The following is a 17,450-nucleotide window of genomic DNA, read 5'->3' as shown; positions in this document are numbered from 1 at the left end:
TTCTGAATTTTCCTGTCTTTGATTTTTTGATTATATAGTCATGCTATGCTGTAATGCTTATTCCATATTTTTTATTAATCAAGGAAATCTATCCTTCACAAATAATGCTTCAACAGCATTACGATTTTGTACTGCTGAAATACAGGTTTTGCTTAGGAAAATCATTGGGAATATCTCTAACTTGTGATTTAGTAGGCTTGGAAAATGTCATATGAAAAGTTAAACTTTAAAAGCTGGGTATGGTGGCTGGTACCTGGAGGCCCAGTTAATCGGGAGGTAGAGGCAGGCAGAATTGCTTGAGGCCAGGAGTTTGAGACTAGCCTAGGTGAACAGAACTGATCTCCTCTTGCTGTAAAAAATAAAAATTGAGAAGTAAAGAAAATTAAAATAAAAGTTGAGCATTGTAGCATGTGTCTGCAGTCTCAGCTACTTGGGAAACGGAGATGGGCGGATCACTCAAGCCCACAAGTTAGAGGTTGCAGTGAGCTGTTATTGCACCACTGCTCTCCAGCCTGGGTGACACAGCAAGATCTTGCCTCTTAACAAAAAAAGTTAACTTTAAACAGTGAGTAATGCTTGTGTGTTGTTTTCACAGTATTATTTAAACATAGAAGGGTAAAAATCCAAGTATCAGCCACTGTTTTGCTCTTTTCACATTTAATATCTGTGCACCAACAATAGTTGGTAGGATTATGGAATCATTAAACATAGATGCATATTATTCCAAGGCTTATTATGGATGTTTGTCATCGCTGACACTCCTTCAATATTAAAAAAGTGCTAAATTTTGATTGGATTATGATTATAATGTCTTCTAGAATTGACAGATTCTGTAATACAAATGGCGATGTCTTTGAAAAAAATAAAACAGGCATAGCTGGGCACAGTGGCTCACGCCTGTAATATCATCACTTTGGGAGGCTGAGGTGGGCGGATCATGAGGTCAAGAGATCGAGACCATCCTGGCCAACATGGTGAAACCCCGTCTCTACTAAAAATACAAAAATTAGCTGGGCGTGGTGGTGCGTGCCTGTAATTCCAGCTACTCAGGAGGCTGAGGTAGGAGAATCGCTTGAACCCGGGAGGCAGAGGTTGCAGTGAGCCAAGATCGTGCCACTGCACCCCAACCTGGTAACACAGCGAGACTCTGTGAAAAAAACAAAAACAAACAAAACACAAAAAAGACACAAGTATTGATCATAATGTTCTGAGTATAATGCAGAGGGTAAAACCATTATCCTTCCAATGTGCTGTTGGCTTTACCTAAAGTAAAAAGATTGTTAAAAAGTTTTTGAGAAAATATAGTTCATGGTGGAATGATCACAAAGTGGATTGTATTAATCTAATTTTTAAAAGCTTTGCAGATGATGTGTGATTTAATATTTGCAAAGACATCATGTCTTTTTTATTCACCACTATAGTTCAGTCTTGACCAGTCCTGGCATTTATAACTGATAAGGAGAAGCCAAGGAAAAATAAGTTGCTACCTTTGGAATTAATATTTGAATAAAAGTAATAATTTTACGATCACTGTTACAATTACACATGTACACTAAATGACACTTCTGTGATTGGAACATCTCTAAAATTGTCAGTGTCTTTATCAATATGGTTCTGTTTTTCATTAGAAAGAGTGAAATGATGAAGAGTAACAGTGTTTATACCATAGACCCTTGAAATTAACTTAAAAGCAGTCTTTCAAACTTGAAAGGTTTTGAGGCTTGATTTGGGACACCCAGATGAAACACATTGTCATCTGGAAATTAAGTATATTCTATGAGACTGGGGTGTGGGGTGACTACTAGTGGATGCAGATTTGTTTTTAGGGTGATGAACACATTCTGGAATTAGATAATGGTGACTTTTGTGCCACCTTGTCAGTATACTAAAAACCACTGCATTGTACACTTTGAAAGGGAGAGTTTTATATTATGTAAATTTGAAATTCTTCAGTGTTGTTGTGTGTATTAATACCTTTGCCTTTTTATTATGGACTAGTATTCCATTGATATATCACAGTTGGTTTATCCATTTACATGCTGATGGAGAGTTGGGTTGTCCCTAATATTTTAGTATTATAAATTAAGCTGCTATGAACATTCATGTACAAATCTTTGTATGAACATATCCTTTCATTTCTCTTGGATAAATACCTAGGATTGGAATGTCTAGATCATATGGTAGGTATATGTTTAGCTTATTTTAAGAAATTGCCAAGGTTATTTTTCAAAGTAGTTGTAATGTTTACATTCTTTTTTTTTTTTTTTTTTGAGACGAAGTTTTGCTGTTGTTGCCCAGGCTGGAGCACAATGGCGCGATCTCAGCTCACTGCAACCTCTGCCTCCTGGGTTCAAGTGATTCTCCTGCCTCAGCCTCCCGAGTAGCTGGAATTACAGGCACCCATCACCATGCCTGGCTAATTTTTGTATGTTTAGTAGAGACGGGGTTTCACCATGTTGACCAGGCTGGTCTTGAACTTCTGACCTCAGGTGAATCACCCTCCTCTGAGTCCCAAAGTGCTGGGATTACAGGCGTGAACCACCACGCCCAGCCAATGTTTACATTCTTACCAGTAGTATTTGAAAGTTCTACTTCCCCCTACAACCTTGCCAACACATGTTACACTCAGTCTTCTTAATTTTAGTCATTCTAATAGCTATGTCGTGATATCTTGTTTTGAGTTTTCAAAAAAAGGTATAACTAATAAAAGAGTTGAGTAAGATTTCAATATACTAGATAAATATACAAAAAATTAATTGTATTTCTATATACTCTGTTAGCAACAAGCAATTGGAAATTGAAATTCAAAAATACCACTTATAACAGCATAAAAATATGGCAGACTTAGGGATAAGTCTAACAAAAGGTGTGCAAAACCTGTACACTGAAAACTACAAAATATTGTTGAGAACAAAGAAGACATAAATCAATCAATCAGTCAATGTTGTTCATCAGTTGGAAGACTTAATATTGTTTATTAAGATGTATATTCTTCCCAACTTGATCTGTGAATTCAACAGAATTTCAGTTTAAATTCCAGGAGGCTTTTAGAAATTGACAAGCTGATTTTAAAATTCATATGGAAATTCAGAGGATCTAGAATAGCTAGAATAACTTTCAAGAGAAAACAGAGTTGGAAGAATAACCCTACCTGATTTGAAGACTTAGTACAAAGACTCTTTAAAGTAATCAAGGTGTAAAGATCAGTGGAAGACCCACATATATATATGAACAACTGATTTTTGACCCATTTAGTGGAGAAAAAAATAGGCTTTTCATCAGATGGTACAGGAACAATTGGATCTCAATATGAATCTCAATTGGATCTCAACACTGAACTTGTTTCCATACTTCACTGCATGTAAAAATATTAACTCCGAATGAATTCGTGTCCTAATGTAAAGTATCAAACTACAGAACTTAAAGTAGTCAACTCAGAAGATTTTTTTATTTTCATTTTTATTTTTTTCTTTTCTTCTTTTTAAAAATTTTTAATTTTACTTTAAGTTCCGGGATACATGTGCAGAACATGCAGGTTTGTTACATAGTTCATACGCCATGGTGGTTTGCTGCACCTATCAACCTGTCATCTAGGTGTGTGTGTGTTTGTTTTTTTTTTGAGACGGAGTTTCGCTCTTGTTGCACAGGCTGGAGTGCAATGGCGCGATCTCCGCTCACTACAACCTCCGCCTCGTGGGTTCAAGTGACTCTCTTGCCTCAGCCTCCCGAGTAGCCGGGATTACAGGCATGCGCCGACGTGCATGGCTAATTTTGTGTTTTTAGTAGAGACAGGGCTTCTCTATGTTGGTCAGACTAGTCTTGAACTCCTGACCTCAGATGATCTGCTCGCCTTGGCCTCCCAAAGTGCTGGGATTACAGGTGTGAGCCACTGCGCCTGGCCTAGGTTTTAAGCCTCACATGCATTAGGTATTTGTCCTAATGCTCTCTCTCCCCTGCCCCCTGCCCCCTGCCAGTCCCTGATGTGTGTTGTTCCCCTCCCTGTGTCCAAGTGTTCTCATTGTTCAACTCCCATTTGTGAGTGAGAACATGCGGTGTTTGGTTTTCTATTCCTGTGCTAGTTTGCTGAGGATGATGGCTTCCAGCTTCATCCATGTCCCTGAAAAGGACATGATCTTATTCTTTTTTATGTCTGTATAGTATGTGTATCACGTTTTCTTTATGCAGCCTATCATTGATGGACGTTTGGGTTGGTTTCATGTCTTTCCTATTGTAAATAGTGCTGCAATAAACATACATGTGCATGTATCTTTACAGTGGAATGTTTTATTTTCCTTTGGGTATATCCCCAGTGATGGGATTGCTGGGTCAAATGGTTCTAGATACTTGAGGAATCACCACACTGTCTTCCACAACTGTTGAACTAATTTACATTCCCACCGACAGTGTAAAAGCATTCCTATTTCTCCACAGCCTTGCCAGCATCTGTTGTTTCTTGACTTTTTAATAATTGCCATTCTGATTGGCATGAGATGGTATCTCATTATGGTTTTGATTTGCATTTTTCTAATGATCAGTGATGTTGAGCTTTTTAAAATGTTTGTTGACTGCTTAAGTATCATCTTTTGAGAAGTGTGTATTCATATCCTTTGCCCACTTTGTGATTGTTTGTTTGTTTGTTTCCTTGTAAATTTGTGTAACTTCCTTGTAGATGCTGGATATTAGACCTTTGTCAGATGGATAGATTGCAAAATTTTTCTCCCATCCTGTAGGTTGCCTGTTCAGTCTGATGACAGTTTCTTTTGCTGTGCAGAAGTTCTTTAGTTTAGATACCATTTATCAGTTTTTGTTTTTGTTACAATTGCTTTTGGCGTTTTCATCATGAAATCTTTGCCCATGCCCATGCCCTGAATGGTATTGCCTAGGTTTTCTTCTAGGGTTTTTATAGTTTTGGGTTTTACATTTAAGTCTTTAATTTATCTTGAGTTAATTTTTGTATAAGGTATAAGGAAGGGGTCCAGTTTCAGTTTTCTGCACACGGCTAGCCAGTTTTCCCAACACCATTTATTAAATAGGGAATCCTTTCCCCATTGCTTGTTTTTGTCTGATTTGTTGAAGATCAGCTGGTTGTACAGTGTTATTTCTGAGGTCTCTGTTCAGTTTCATTGGTTACATATCCATGCTGTTTTGGTTACTGTAGCCTTGTAGTATAGTTTGAAGTCAGATCGCATGATGCCTCCAGTTTTGTTCCTTTTGGTTAGGATTGTCTTGGCTCTGTGGGCTCTTTTTTGGTTCCATATGAAATTTAAAGTAGTTTTTTCTAACTCTGTGAAGAATGTCAATAGTAGTTTGATAGGAATAGCATTAAATCTATAAATTACTTTGGGCAGTATGGCCATTTTCACAATAATGATTCTTCCCATTCATGAGCATGGAATGTTTTCTCATTAGTTTGTGTCTTCTCTTATTTCCTTGAGCCGTGGTTTATAGTTCTCCTTGAAGAGGTGCTTCACTGCCCTTATTAGCTGTATTTCTAGATATTTTGTTCTCTTTGTAGTATTGGTGAGTGGGAGTTCATTCATGATTGGGTTCTCTGCTTGTCTATTGTTGGTGTATAGGAATGCTTGTGATTTTTGCACATTAATTTTGTATCCTGAGACTTCACTGAAGTTGCTTATTAGCTTAAGGAGTTTTTGGGCTGAGACGATGGGGTTTTCTAAATATACAGTCATGTCATCTGCAAACAGACAATTTGACTTCCTCTCTTCCTATTCGAATACTTTTATTTCTTTACCTTGCCTGATTGCCCTGACCAGAACTTCCAATACTGTGTTGAATAGGAGAGGTGAGAGAGGACATCCTTGTCTTGTGCCAGTTTTCACAGGGAATGCTTCCAACTTTTGCCCATTCAGTATGATATTGGCTATGGGTTTGTCACAAATAGCTCTTATTATTTTGAGATATAGTCCATCAGTACCTACTTTATTGAGAGTTTTTAACATGAAGCTCTGTTGAATTTTATCAGAGCCCTTTTCTGCATCTGTTGAGGTAATCTTGTGTTTTTTGTCGTTGGTTCTGTTTATGTGATGGGTTACGTTTATTGATTTGCATATGTTGAACCAGCCTTACATCCCAGGGATGAAGCTGAGTTGATCGTGGTGGATAAGCTTTTTAATGTGCTGCTGGATTTGGTTTGTCAGTATTTTATTGAGGATTTTCACATCAATGTCCATCAGGGATATTGGCCTGAAGTTTTCTTTTTTTGTTGTCTCTGCCAGGTTTTGGTTATCAGGATGATGCTGGCCTCATAAAATGAGTTAGAGAGGAGTCCCTCCTTTTTAGTTGTTTGGAATAGCTTCAGAAGGAGTGGTACCAGCTCCTGTTTGTACCTCTGGTAGAAGTTGGTGTGAATCTGTCTGGTCCTGGGCTTTTTTGGTTGATAGGCTATTAATTAGTGCCTCAATTTCAGGATTTGTTATTGGTCTATTCAGAGATTTGACTTCTTCCTGGCTTAGTCTCGGGAGTGTGTATGTGTCCAAGTATTTTTCCGTTTCTTCTAGATTTTCTAGTTTATTTGTATAGAGGTGTTTATAGTATTCTCTTGATGGTAGTTTGTATTTCTTTGGGGTCAGTGGTGACATCCCCTTTATCATTTTTTTATTGTGTCTACTTGATTCTTCTCTCTTTATTAGTCTAGCTAATGCTCTATTTTGTTAATTTTTTCAGAAAACCAGCTGTTGGATTCATGAATTTTTTGAAGGACTTTTCATGTCTCTGTCTCCTTCAGTTCTGCTCTGATCTTAGTCATTTCTTGTCTTCTGCTAGCTTTTGGGTTTGTTTGCTCTTGCTTCTCTAGTTCTTTTAATTGTGATGTTAACGTGTCGATTTTAGATCTTTCCCGCTTTCTCCTGTGGGCATTTAGTGCTATAAATTTCCCTCTAAACACTGCTTTAGCTGTGTCCCAGTGGTTCTGGTATGTTGTCTCTTTGTTCTAGTTGGTTTTAAAGAACTTCTTGATTTCGTCCTTTAATTTCGTTATTTACCCAGGAGTCATTTAGGAGCAGGTTGTTCAGTTTCCATGTAGTTGTTTGGTTTTGAGTGAGTTTCTTAATCCCGAGTTCTACTTTGATTGCATTGTGGACTGTTTGTTATGATTTCCATTCTTTTGCATTTGCTGAGGAATGTTTACTTATGTGGTTGATTTTAGAATAACTGCTGTGTGGCACTGAGAAGAAGGTATATTCTGTTGATTTGGATTGGAGAGTTCTGTAGATGTCTGTTAGGTTTACTTGATCCAGAGTGAGTTCAATTCCTGAATATCCTCATTAATTTTCTGTCCCGTTGATCTGTCTAATGTTGACAGTGGGTTGTTAAAGTCTCCCACTATTGCTGTGTGGGAGTCTGAGTCTCTTTGTAGGTCTCTAAGAACTTGTTTTATGAATCTTGGTGCTCCTCTATTGGGTGCATATATGTTTAGGATAGTTAGCTTTTCTTGTTGTATTGATCCATTTACCATCATATAATGCCCTTCTTTGTCTTTTTTGATCTTTGTTGGTTTAAAGTCTCTTTTATCAGAGGCTAGGATTGTAACCCCTGCCTTTTTTTGTTTCCCATTTGCTTGGTAAATTTTCATCTATCCCTTTATTTTCAGCCTATGTGTATCTTTGCACATGAGATGGTTCTCCTAAATATGGCTCATCGATGGGTCTTGACTCTTTATTCAGTTTGCCAGTCTGTACCTTTTTAATTGGGGCATTTAGCCCATTTACGTTTAAGGTTAAAATTGTTATGTGTGAATTTGATCCTGTCATTCATGATGCTACCTCGTTATTTTGCACACTAGTTGATGCAGTTTCTTCATAGTGTCATTGGTGTTTTCATTTTGGCTTGTTTTTGCAATGGCTGGTACTGGTTTTTCCTTTCCATATTTAGTGCTTACTTCGGGAGCTCTTGCAAGGCAGGCCTGGTGGTGATGACATCCCTTAGCATTTGCTTGTCTAGAAGGGATTTCCTTTCTTTTTTCTGCTTCGTTTATGAAGCTTAGTTTGGCTTGATATGAAATTCTGGGTTGAAAATTCTTTTCCTTAAGAATGCTGAGGCTGGGCGCGGTGGCTCATGCCTGTAATCCCAGCACTTTGGGAGGCCAAGGCGGGCAGATCTTGAGGTCAGGAGTTCGAGACCAGCCTGACCAACATAGTGAAACCCCTTCTCTACTAAAAATAGAAAAATTAGCTGGGCGTGGTGGTGTGTGCCTGTAATCCCAGCTACTCAGGAGGCTGAGGCAGGAGAATCGCTTGAACCTGGGAGGTGGAGGTTGTGGTGAGCCAAGATTGTGCCACTGTACTCTAGCCTGGTTGACAGTAAGACTCCGTCTCAAGAAAAAAAAAAAGGAAAAAAAAAAACCGGAATGTTGAATATTGGCCCCCCACTCTCTTCTGGCTTGTAGGGTTTCTGCTGAGAGGTATCCGCTGTTAGTCTGATGGGCTTCCGTTTTCTAGGTGACCTGACCTTTTTATCTGGCTGCCCTTAACATTTTTTCCTTCAATTCAACCTTGAAGAATCTATGATTATATGTCTTGGGGTTGATCTTCTCGTGGAATATCTTAGTGGTGTTCTCTGTGTTTCCTGAATTTGAATGTTGGCCTGTCTTGCTAGGTTGGGGAAGTTCTCTTGCTTAATATCCTGAAGCGTGTTTTCCAACTTGATTCCATTCACCGCATCTTTTTCAGGTACTCCAGTCAATCATAGGTTCTGTATTTTTACGTAGTCCCGTATTTCTCCAAGGTTTTGTTCATTTTTTTTTCATTCTTTTTTCTCTAATCTTGTCTGTAGGCCTTATTTCAGCAAGGTGATCTTCAAACTCTGATATCCTTTCTTCCACTTGATCTATTCGGCTGTTGATACTTGTGTATGCTTCACGAAGTTTTTCAGCTGCATCAGGTCGTTAATGTTTCCCTCTAAACTGGTTATTCTAGTTAGCAGCTCCTGTAACCTTTTATCAAGGTTCTTAGCTTCTTTGCATTGGGTTAGAATGTGCTCATTTAGCTCAGCAGAGTTTGTAATTAGCCACCTTCTGAAGTCTACTTCTGTCAATTAGTTCATCTCATCCTCTGTCTAGTTCTGCGGCCTTGCTGGAGAGCTGTTGCGATCATTTGGAGCAGAAGAGGCATTCTGGTTATTGGAATTTTCAGCGTTTTTTTCACTGGATTTTCCTCATCTTTGTGGATTTATCTACCTTTGATCTTTGAGGCTGATGACCTTTGGATGTGGGTTTTGTGTGGGGGTCTTTTTGTTGTTGTTGTTGTTGCTTTCTGTTTGTTAGGTTTTCTTCCAACAGGCCCCTCTTCTGCAGGTCTGCTGCAGTTTGCTGGGGGTCCACTGCAGACCCTGTTTGCCTGGGTGTCACCAGTGGAGGCTGCAGAACAGAAAAGATTGCTGCCTGCTTCTTCCTCTGGAAGCTTCGTTCCAGAGGGGCACTGGCCTGATGCCAGCTGGAGCTCTCCTGTATGAGGTGTCTATCATTTCCTGTTGGTAGGTCTCTCCCAGAGACATAGAAGATTTTTGTGACTTTGAATTAGACAGTGATTCTTAGATGTTACCCAAAGCACAATTCACAAGAGAAGAAAGTTGATAAGTTAGATTTCATCAAAATTTAAGACATTCTTCAAATGATACTGTTACGAGAATAAAAAGACAAACTGTGGACAAGGAGAAAATATTTGCAAAGTATGTATTTGTTAGAGGACTTGCATCCAGACATATCAAAAGACTCAAAACTTAATAGGAACTCCAACAACCCACTTAAAAAATAGGAAAAAGAGTTGAACAGATACTTCACCCAAGGTGATGACAAATATGCATCTGTAAATATGCTCAACATCGTTAGGCATTAGGGAAATGAAAATGAAAAGTATGTTTTTATTGTCAGAGAATAAGCAGAATTATTTTAGTGCAGACATGTTTATTGTACTTTTTAATGCAGGTTATTATGTAATAGTATAAAAAATAAAACTACACAGCATAGATTGAATGATTAAGTTATATCACATAGATTCAGGATTTTTCTTTAAGAAGAGTCTTGGGACTAGATGAAAATTTAGATGGGCTTTACTACAAAGTGGTGATGTTATTTAAGCATGGGCAAGGTAATGTACTTACTACACATTCATGGCTGCCAAGGGACAGTATTTACCTGGGTCAGTTTGTCACAATCCAGGATCTGTTCTCTTTTTTACTTTTTCTGACTTAGAAACTTTATTTTGCTATGCTGAGAATTGATTTAATAATTTTTATGGATATTTTATTGCCTGACTTGTTCTAAAGAGGGCCTTAATTTGACTAACAGTAAATCAAAAGATAATGAAAAAGAGACTAGCAACAAAAGTAAGAGAAGGATGATTAGTAGGGGGTTTCTTTGACAGCCCAGCTTTTACATTAAAGTCCTCAGTTGAGGCAGTAAGGATTCATCATTCTCCTCTCCACCTCCCATTGATGGATACTGTACTTTTGAGGGGAAATGGAATATGGGATTCATAGTAGGGTGAGGATGACTGTATCTCTTACACACCATAATGACAACTCATCCTTCTGAAATTTTCCCAGTTCTATATATTAATGCATTTAGTCTCTCAAATGTTAGAATGATTCTCTACTAATCCCACTTGTGAAAACAGAATTCTTATTATATTTATGGTTCAAATGTGTAGGTTACTATGATAAACGTTTTATCTTTTTAAACTATTGATGCTTTACTGAATCAATCTTTTCGTTTTATATATCTAGCAAGATTTTTAGTTTTGATCAATAATATATTTATATCCTGCATATTGAGTCTCATGATAACATTAATTCTGAATAGCTTTTTAGTATTATCTAATCTATTTTCGACTTATCCTACAAATAGAGATTGAAGGAGGAAAAATTTCCCATAAAAAGTAACCAGACCATACCTTCATGAGTACTCTTTAGTCTGTTTATGAAAATCATGGTTTATAATTCATTTAATTTATTTATCAATCAATTAGGTTTCAATATACATAAGCCCTGTAGCTTGTTAGAATCTCCTACAGAGTGAGTAAAATGCAGTTTCTGTGTTTGAGAAATGGAAGATCTGTCCTTATCTATAAACTCAGCATAAAGCTGATAATGACAACAACAGCATAGTGATGATGGTGATGATGATGATATCCATGGGGTAAACCAGTCTCTGCCTAGTCTTCCTATTTGGGCTCATCTGCACTTTCCATGAAGTAACAATAAAAAAACTTTCATCATTCTTTTATCATAAAACTTGGAAAAATTCATTTACTTATTCAGCCATTGTTTATTGAATATCTACTATGTGATATCCCACTTGTGAAAACAGAATACTTGTGAAAACAGAAACAGAATACGCTGTATGCTATTCTAGACACTGAAAATATAATACACTGAACAAAACAGAAACCTCCTACCCTTTGTAGAATTTATATTCCAGTGGGTCCTAAGGATACACATCTGGTGTATCTATAAAAATCTGATTCCAAAGCCTGAGCTCTTAAACCACCAATGCTGTACTCTTTTCTTAAACTCTGTAGCAGCATTTAATGGCTTCATAAAAGGGATTGCTGCTATTGGTAGGTCTCCCAGTGTCCTTTTTTTAAAAAAAAAAATACATTTGTATTGTACTTTCTAAGAATACCTTATATAAAAATAGGTTTAAATGTATATCATAATTCAGTGAACATGAGAAAATGACTTCTGATTGAGCTATTACCTCATAATAAAACCAAAATATAAAATGTGTGTGTGTGTGTGTGTGTATAAAATAGGCCATGTTTATGTAGAAAATGTATTTTATGTTGGGATTGTGGGTTGAGTGTTGCTAGTAACTTAATATTCTATTTTAAAGCTTTAATCATTTTTTAAAAGTATAATCAAACAATTGGATATGATAGAAAATATTTCCTTTACTAATTTTAATTGCTTCTGGTCTATTTTCTGAGTTTTACATTTTTATTGCTAAGCTGCAATATATTAACACCATGTGTCATGAGAGAATATTCTGAAAACCAAACATGTCATAGAAACATTATGATATATTTATTGTGGAAGGGAGAGGTAGTTTAAACTTGTTTCATCCACTGTTGTTCTTATTGTAGCTATGATATTTCCTAATCTGTTAAAACAATACTTACAGGCAAACATTTTTGGCTTATGTATAGATGAAAGTATGATTTATATAATCTTTCCATATAATAGGGACCCATTAATTACTGAAGTAATTAATATTTTTTTGAGATGTGTATAATATGTTGTAGTTGGTGAAGATTTTAGAAAGTTTTATTTCGGCCGGTGCGGTGGCTCATGCCTGTAATCCCAGCACTCTGGGAGGCCGAGGCGGGCGGATCACGAGGTCAGGAGTTCAAGACCATCCTGGCTAATACGGTGAAACCCCATCTCTACTAAAAAAAAAATGCAAAAGTTAGCCGGGCGTGGTGGCGGGTGCCTGTAGTCCCAGCTACTCAGGAGGCTGAGGCAGGAGAATGGTGTGAACTGGGGAGGCAGAGCCTGCAGTGAGCCGAGATTGTGCCACTGCCCTCCAGCCTGGGTGACAGAGCAAGACTCCATCTCAAAAAAAAAAAAAAAAAAAGTTTTATTTCACAGTGTATTTCATGGAAGTCCGCCAGCTAATTTAGGAGGCAGTCACAGGTTGAAAGAAGCTCCCAACTGAATTTCGTGATAACCTTAAATGAGGAAGAATGTCCTTGACCAGAACCAGAGGGCAAAGGGCAAGTATCCTGTAGCCACAAGCTCGTGAGCTGGGTGCCCCAGCTGTGTGAGCCAACTGGGAGGGGTGTGATCTGAAACCTGTGGTTCCTGTTTCCCCACAAGGAAGGCATATGGCTTGGGGCAGTTTTGAGTACAAGGTCTGGAACTTAGCTGGATGCTGCCACTGGGGAACTGTGGGTGTGAGATCTGCCTTGCCAAGTATGCAGGGAGCTGGGTGGGGTTTACTATCACCTGTTACTTCCCACTCCCTACATAAAATTCTCTGTGCAGCAGAGGCAGTTAATACACCTCTCTGGAACATTATCCCAGTGCCCAGAGAAACCTCCCTCGAACTCCCAGAGAAACCTTCCTGGAACTCCTGCCCAGGGGCTGCTGCTTGCCCCACTTGTGGAGAGTCAGAGCAGGGACTTGGCTGACCCAGCCCCCACCAGGCTTTACCCCTCCAGCCACCCTGGTAGTTTAACACAAAGGACAGAAACTTTTGGGAGCTTTATGGCCCTGCCCATCCCTGAGAAACCAGAGCACCGCCCCTGGGTAACATAAGGCCAACACAATACCAGTGCTACTACTGCAGCTGGTGCTCTTTTGCACACGTCATTTCCTGACTGGAGGCCAACTAACACAGTCCATTACATCATCTCCAGGTAGAATAACACTGCACCCAGGAAGGAGAAAACTTGTGCATGACCTCAGCTATCACCATTGCCCGTACTACCCTGGCTAACTAGGAGGTCCTAAATCTGTCCACATAACCTTTGCATTATGACTACAACCATCATTTGAGAAAGCCAACACATTAAGACTATCCATAATCAAGGAATCTCAGTCTGTGTCACTTTCCTGCCACCCCCATCAGAGCTGGTGCTGGTATCCACTGCTGGGAGACTTGAGGACAGGCCATATCTCTAGATTCCTTGCAGGCATTCCCAGCACCAGCGTGGAGTATGGCAGCCACACTGCGCATCTAGACCCAGAGGAAAAACGGCATTCACAGTAGTCTGGTCCTTAGGGACACCTGCTCCTAGGGGAAGGGAGAGTGTACCACATCAGGGGACCACCCATGGCACAAAAGAACCCAGGCTGCAGGCCTTGAGTCCCAGATCTTTCCACTGGTGGGAAGTTTCTTTCAGAAGAGATATAGTTGCCGTGCTGGGCTCAGCAAGGAAAGTCTGCAGCTCTGCCCCAACAGTCAGGCAGCCCTGGTGCTTGTGAATAGTCTTAGAGAAGAGGACTTCCTTTCCCTCTCATTCACCACTGCATACACAGATGGAGCTTTTCCCATGGGAGCTTGCCATAGGTGTACCTATAGACAACCTCTCTGAAACACTTCAGGGTGACTGCATCCCCACAGGAGGAGCACTCTCCAAGTGTAGGACTGCCTGAGAGGCAGAGTCACAATTCCTCTCCACTTGGAACATCAACATTCCTGCAGATGAATTTTCTGCCGGCCTGATAAGGGAGATAAGGTGGCTCCAGTCCTTCCCTCTGATAAGACCTCAGTGTGTTTCACTGAGAGCTTCCTTAGCCACTTCTGTCAAGGCTGGGACCTTTGCCCACCATTGGGTACTGCATTTATCCACCTGCTTTAGCCATAGGTGGTTTTTACCTGTGGACATCTCCTGTTTTGTTCTGAAGCCTAAAATATTCAATCCGGTAAGTAAAATGCTGGGGAAAAAATAAAAAAGCACACATCACAGGGGAATGAGATTAAGCATCAAGAGACTTCTACCATTTCAACCCTATAAGAGACAGTCAGCTTGCTCACATGACCAATATATTGCTACTACAACCAGCAGCAGAGAAAGCTGTCATACAAAGACTCTTTATAACCAAGGAACTAAGAGTTTATCCCCCCAAGAACTGAATTTGGCTACAATAAGCTATAAACATTAAAATCACATCCTTATGGGGGGAAAAAAGAAATTTAAAAAGCATAGTCAAATCAAAAATAAAATTCAAGAATAATCAGAAGAAATAGTCTATCCAAATGAGAAGGAACCAGAAAGGTAATTCTGGTAATATGATAAAACAGGATTCTGTAACACCCCCAGAAGATCACACTAGCCCTCCAACAATGAATCCAAACTAAGATGAACTCTTTGAAATACCGGATAATGAATTCAAAATATTGATTATTAAGCTACTCCAAGAGATACTAGAGAAAGGTGAAAACCAACATAGAGAAGTTTAAAAAAAAATTCAGGATGTAAATGTAGAATTTTCTAGAGAGATAGATGTCAGCAATGATAACAGTTAACAATGAAATCAAGATGAAAATTTAAAAATTCATAATTAATAGTGACACAAGTTATGAAAACCTCTGAGATACAACTAAAGCAGTGCTATGGGGAAAGTGTATAGCACTAAATGCCTACATCAAAAAGTCTGAAAGAACACAAATTGACAGCCTAGTGTCACACCTGAAGGAACTAAAGAAACAAGAACAAACTGAACCCAAAGATAGCAGAAGAAAAGGAATTGACAACGATCAGAGCAGAACTAAATGAAATTGAAATAACAACAGCAGCAAAAAACCTGTCAGAAGCTATCAGAACTTCTGGAAATGAAAGGCTCTCTTAAGGCATTACAAAATACAGTGGAAGGTTTCAACAATGTACTGGAACAAGTAGAAGAAAGAATTTCAGAGCTCGAATAATAAGGTTTTTGAATTAGCCCAATCAGTCAAAAACAAAGAAGAGTCAAAAGAAATGAGCAGAGTCTCCAAGAAATATGGGATTATGTAAAACCGCCAAACCTAAGAATAATTGGTATTACTGAGGGAGAAGAGAAAGCAAAAAGTCTAGGAAATTTATTTGAGGGAATAATTGAGGAAAACTTTCCTGATTTTGCTAGAGATTTAGATATCCAAATATGGGAAGCTCAGAGAAATCCTGTCAAAGTGATTGTAAAAAGGTCATCACCAAGGCATATAGTCATCAGCCTATCCAAAGTCAAAATGAGGGAAAGAATTCTAAGAGCAATGAAACAAAAGCATCAGGTAACCTATAAAGGAAAACCTATCAGACTAATAGCAGACTCCTTGGCGGAAGCCTTACAAGCCAAAAGGAATTGGGAGTCCTATCTTTAGCCTCCTTAAACAGAATAACTGTCAGCCAAGAGTTTTGTATCTAACAAAACTAAATTTCATAAATGAAGGAGAAATAAAGTATTTTTAGACAAGTAAATATTGAGGGAATTTGTTACTGCCAGACCAGCCATACAAGAAATGTTAAAATGAGTTCTAAATCTTGAAACAGGAGCTTGATATGCACCCAATTAAAACCCCTTGAAAGCATATAGGCCCTCGCAGGGCCTAAAATCAACACTGCCAAAAAAACCCCAAAATATCAGCCGGGCATGGTGGCTCACACTTGTAATCCCGGCACTTTGGGAGGCCGAAGCAGGCGGATCACGAGTTCAAGAGATCGAGACCATCCTGGCCAACAGGGTGAAACCCCGTCTCTACTAAAAACACAAAAATTAGCTGGGCATGTTGGTATGTGCCTATAATTTCAGTTACTCGAGAGGCTGAGGCAGTAGAATTGCTTGAACCCAGGAGGTGGAGGTTGCAGTGAGCTGAGATTGTGCTGCTGCATTCCAGCCTGCTGACAGAGTGAGACTCTGTCTCAAAAAATTAAAAAAAAAATAATAAAAAATTACCTGGGTAACAATTAACATGATGAATGGAACAGTACCTCACATCTCAATATTAACGTTGAATGTAAATGGCCTAAATGCTCCACTTAAAAGATACAGATTGGCAGAATGGATAAAAAAAAAATCACAAACCAAATATTTACTGTCTTCAAGAGACCTGCCTAACATAATACTCAAGGCAAAGGGGTGGAAAAAATATTGCACACAAATGGAAACCAAAAGTAAGCAGGAGTAGCTATTCTTATATCAAACAGACTTTAAAGCAACAACATTAAAAAAAAAAGATAGTGTTGTCTTATAATGATAAAAGGATCAATCCAACAAGAAGATACTACAATCCTAAGTTTATATGCAACTAACACTGCAGCTCCCCAGATTCATAAAAACAATTACTACTTGATCTAAGAAATGAGACAGACAGCAACACAGTAATAGTGGGGGACTTTATTACTCCACTGACAGCACTAGACAGATCATTGAGACAGAAAATCAACAAAGAAACAACTTAAACTACACTAATAGACCTAACAGATATTTACAGAGCATTGTGCCCAAGAACTGCAGAATATACATTCTTCTCATCAGCATAAGGAACATTCTGCCTATATGATAGGCCACAAAACAGGTCTCAATAAATTTAAAAAAAAATCAGAATCATATCAGATATCCTTTCAGACCACAGTGGAATTAAACTAGAGATCAACTACAAAAGGAACCCCCCCAAACTATAAAAATACATGGAAGTTAAACAATCTGCTCCTGAAAGATTTTGGGTTAACAATGAAATCAAGATAGAAATTTGAAAACTCATAACTAATAGTGACACAAGTTATCAAAACCTTTGGGATACAACCAAAGCAGTGCAATGAGGTAAATTTATAGCACTAACTGCCTACATCAAAAAGTCTGAAAGATCACATATTGACAATCTAATGTCACTAGAAACTAGTGAAACAAGAACAAACAGAGAAACTAAAAGTAGAGAAACAAGAACAAACTGAACCCAAAGCTAGCACAAGAAAAACAAAGAACAAAGAACAATCGCAGAACTAAATGCGATTGAA

The 17,450-nt window shown here is 38.5% G+C and overlaps 1 protein-coding gene across 2 annotated transcripts in view; it reads left to right on the top strand.

Annotated features, from left to right (window-relative positions):
- Positions 1 to 17,450, top strand: part of COG5 (component of oligomeric golgi complex 5) — a 365,256-nt gene that overhangs the window by 41,911 nt on the left and 305,895 nt on the right. The gene's annotated exons all lie outside the window — the stretch shown is intronic.

The sequence above is a fragment of the Theropithecus gelada genome, chromosome 3 (genome assembly GCF_003255815.1).
Source record: "Theropithecus gelada isolate Dixy chromosome 3, Tgel_1.0, whole genome shotgun sequence".
Taxonomy (NCBI): domain Eukaryota; kingdom Metazoa; phylum Chordata; class Mammalia; order Primates; family Cercopithecidae; genus Theropithecus; species Theropithecus gelada.
The sequence above is the reverse complement of the archived record's forward strand: the minus strand, read 5'-3'. Positions and strand labels throughout refer to the sequence as shown.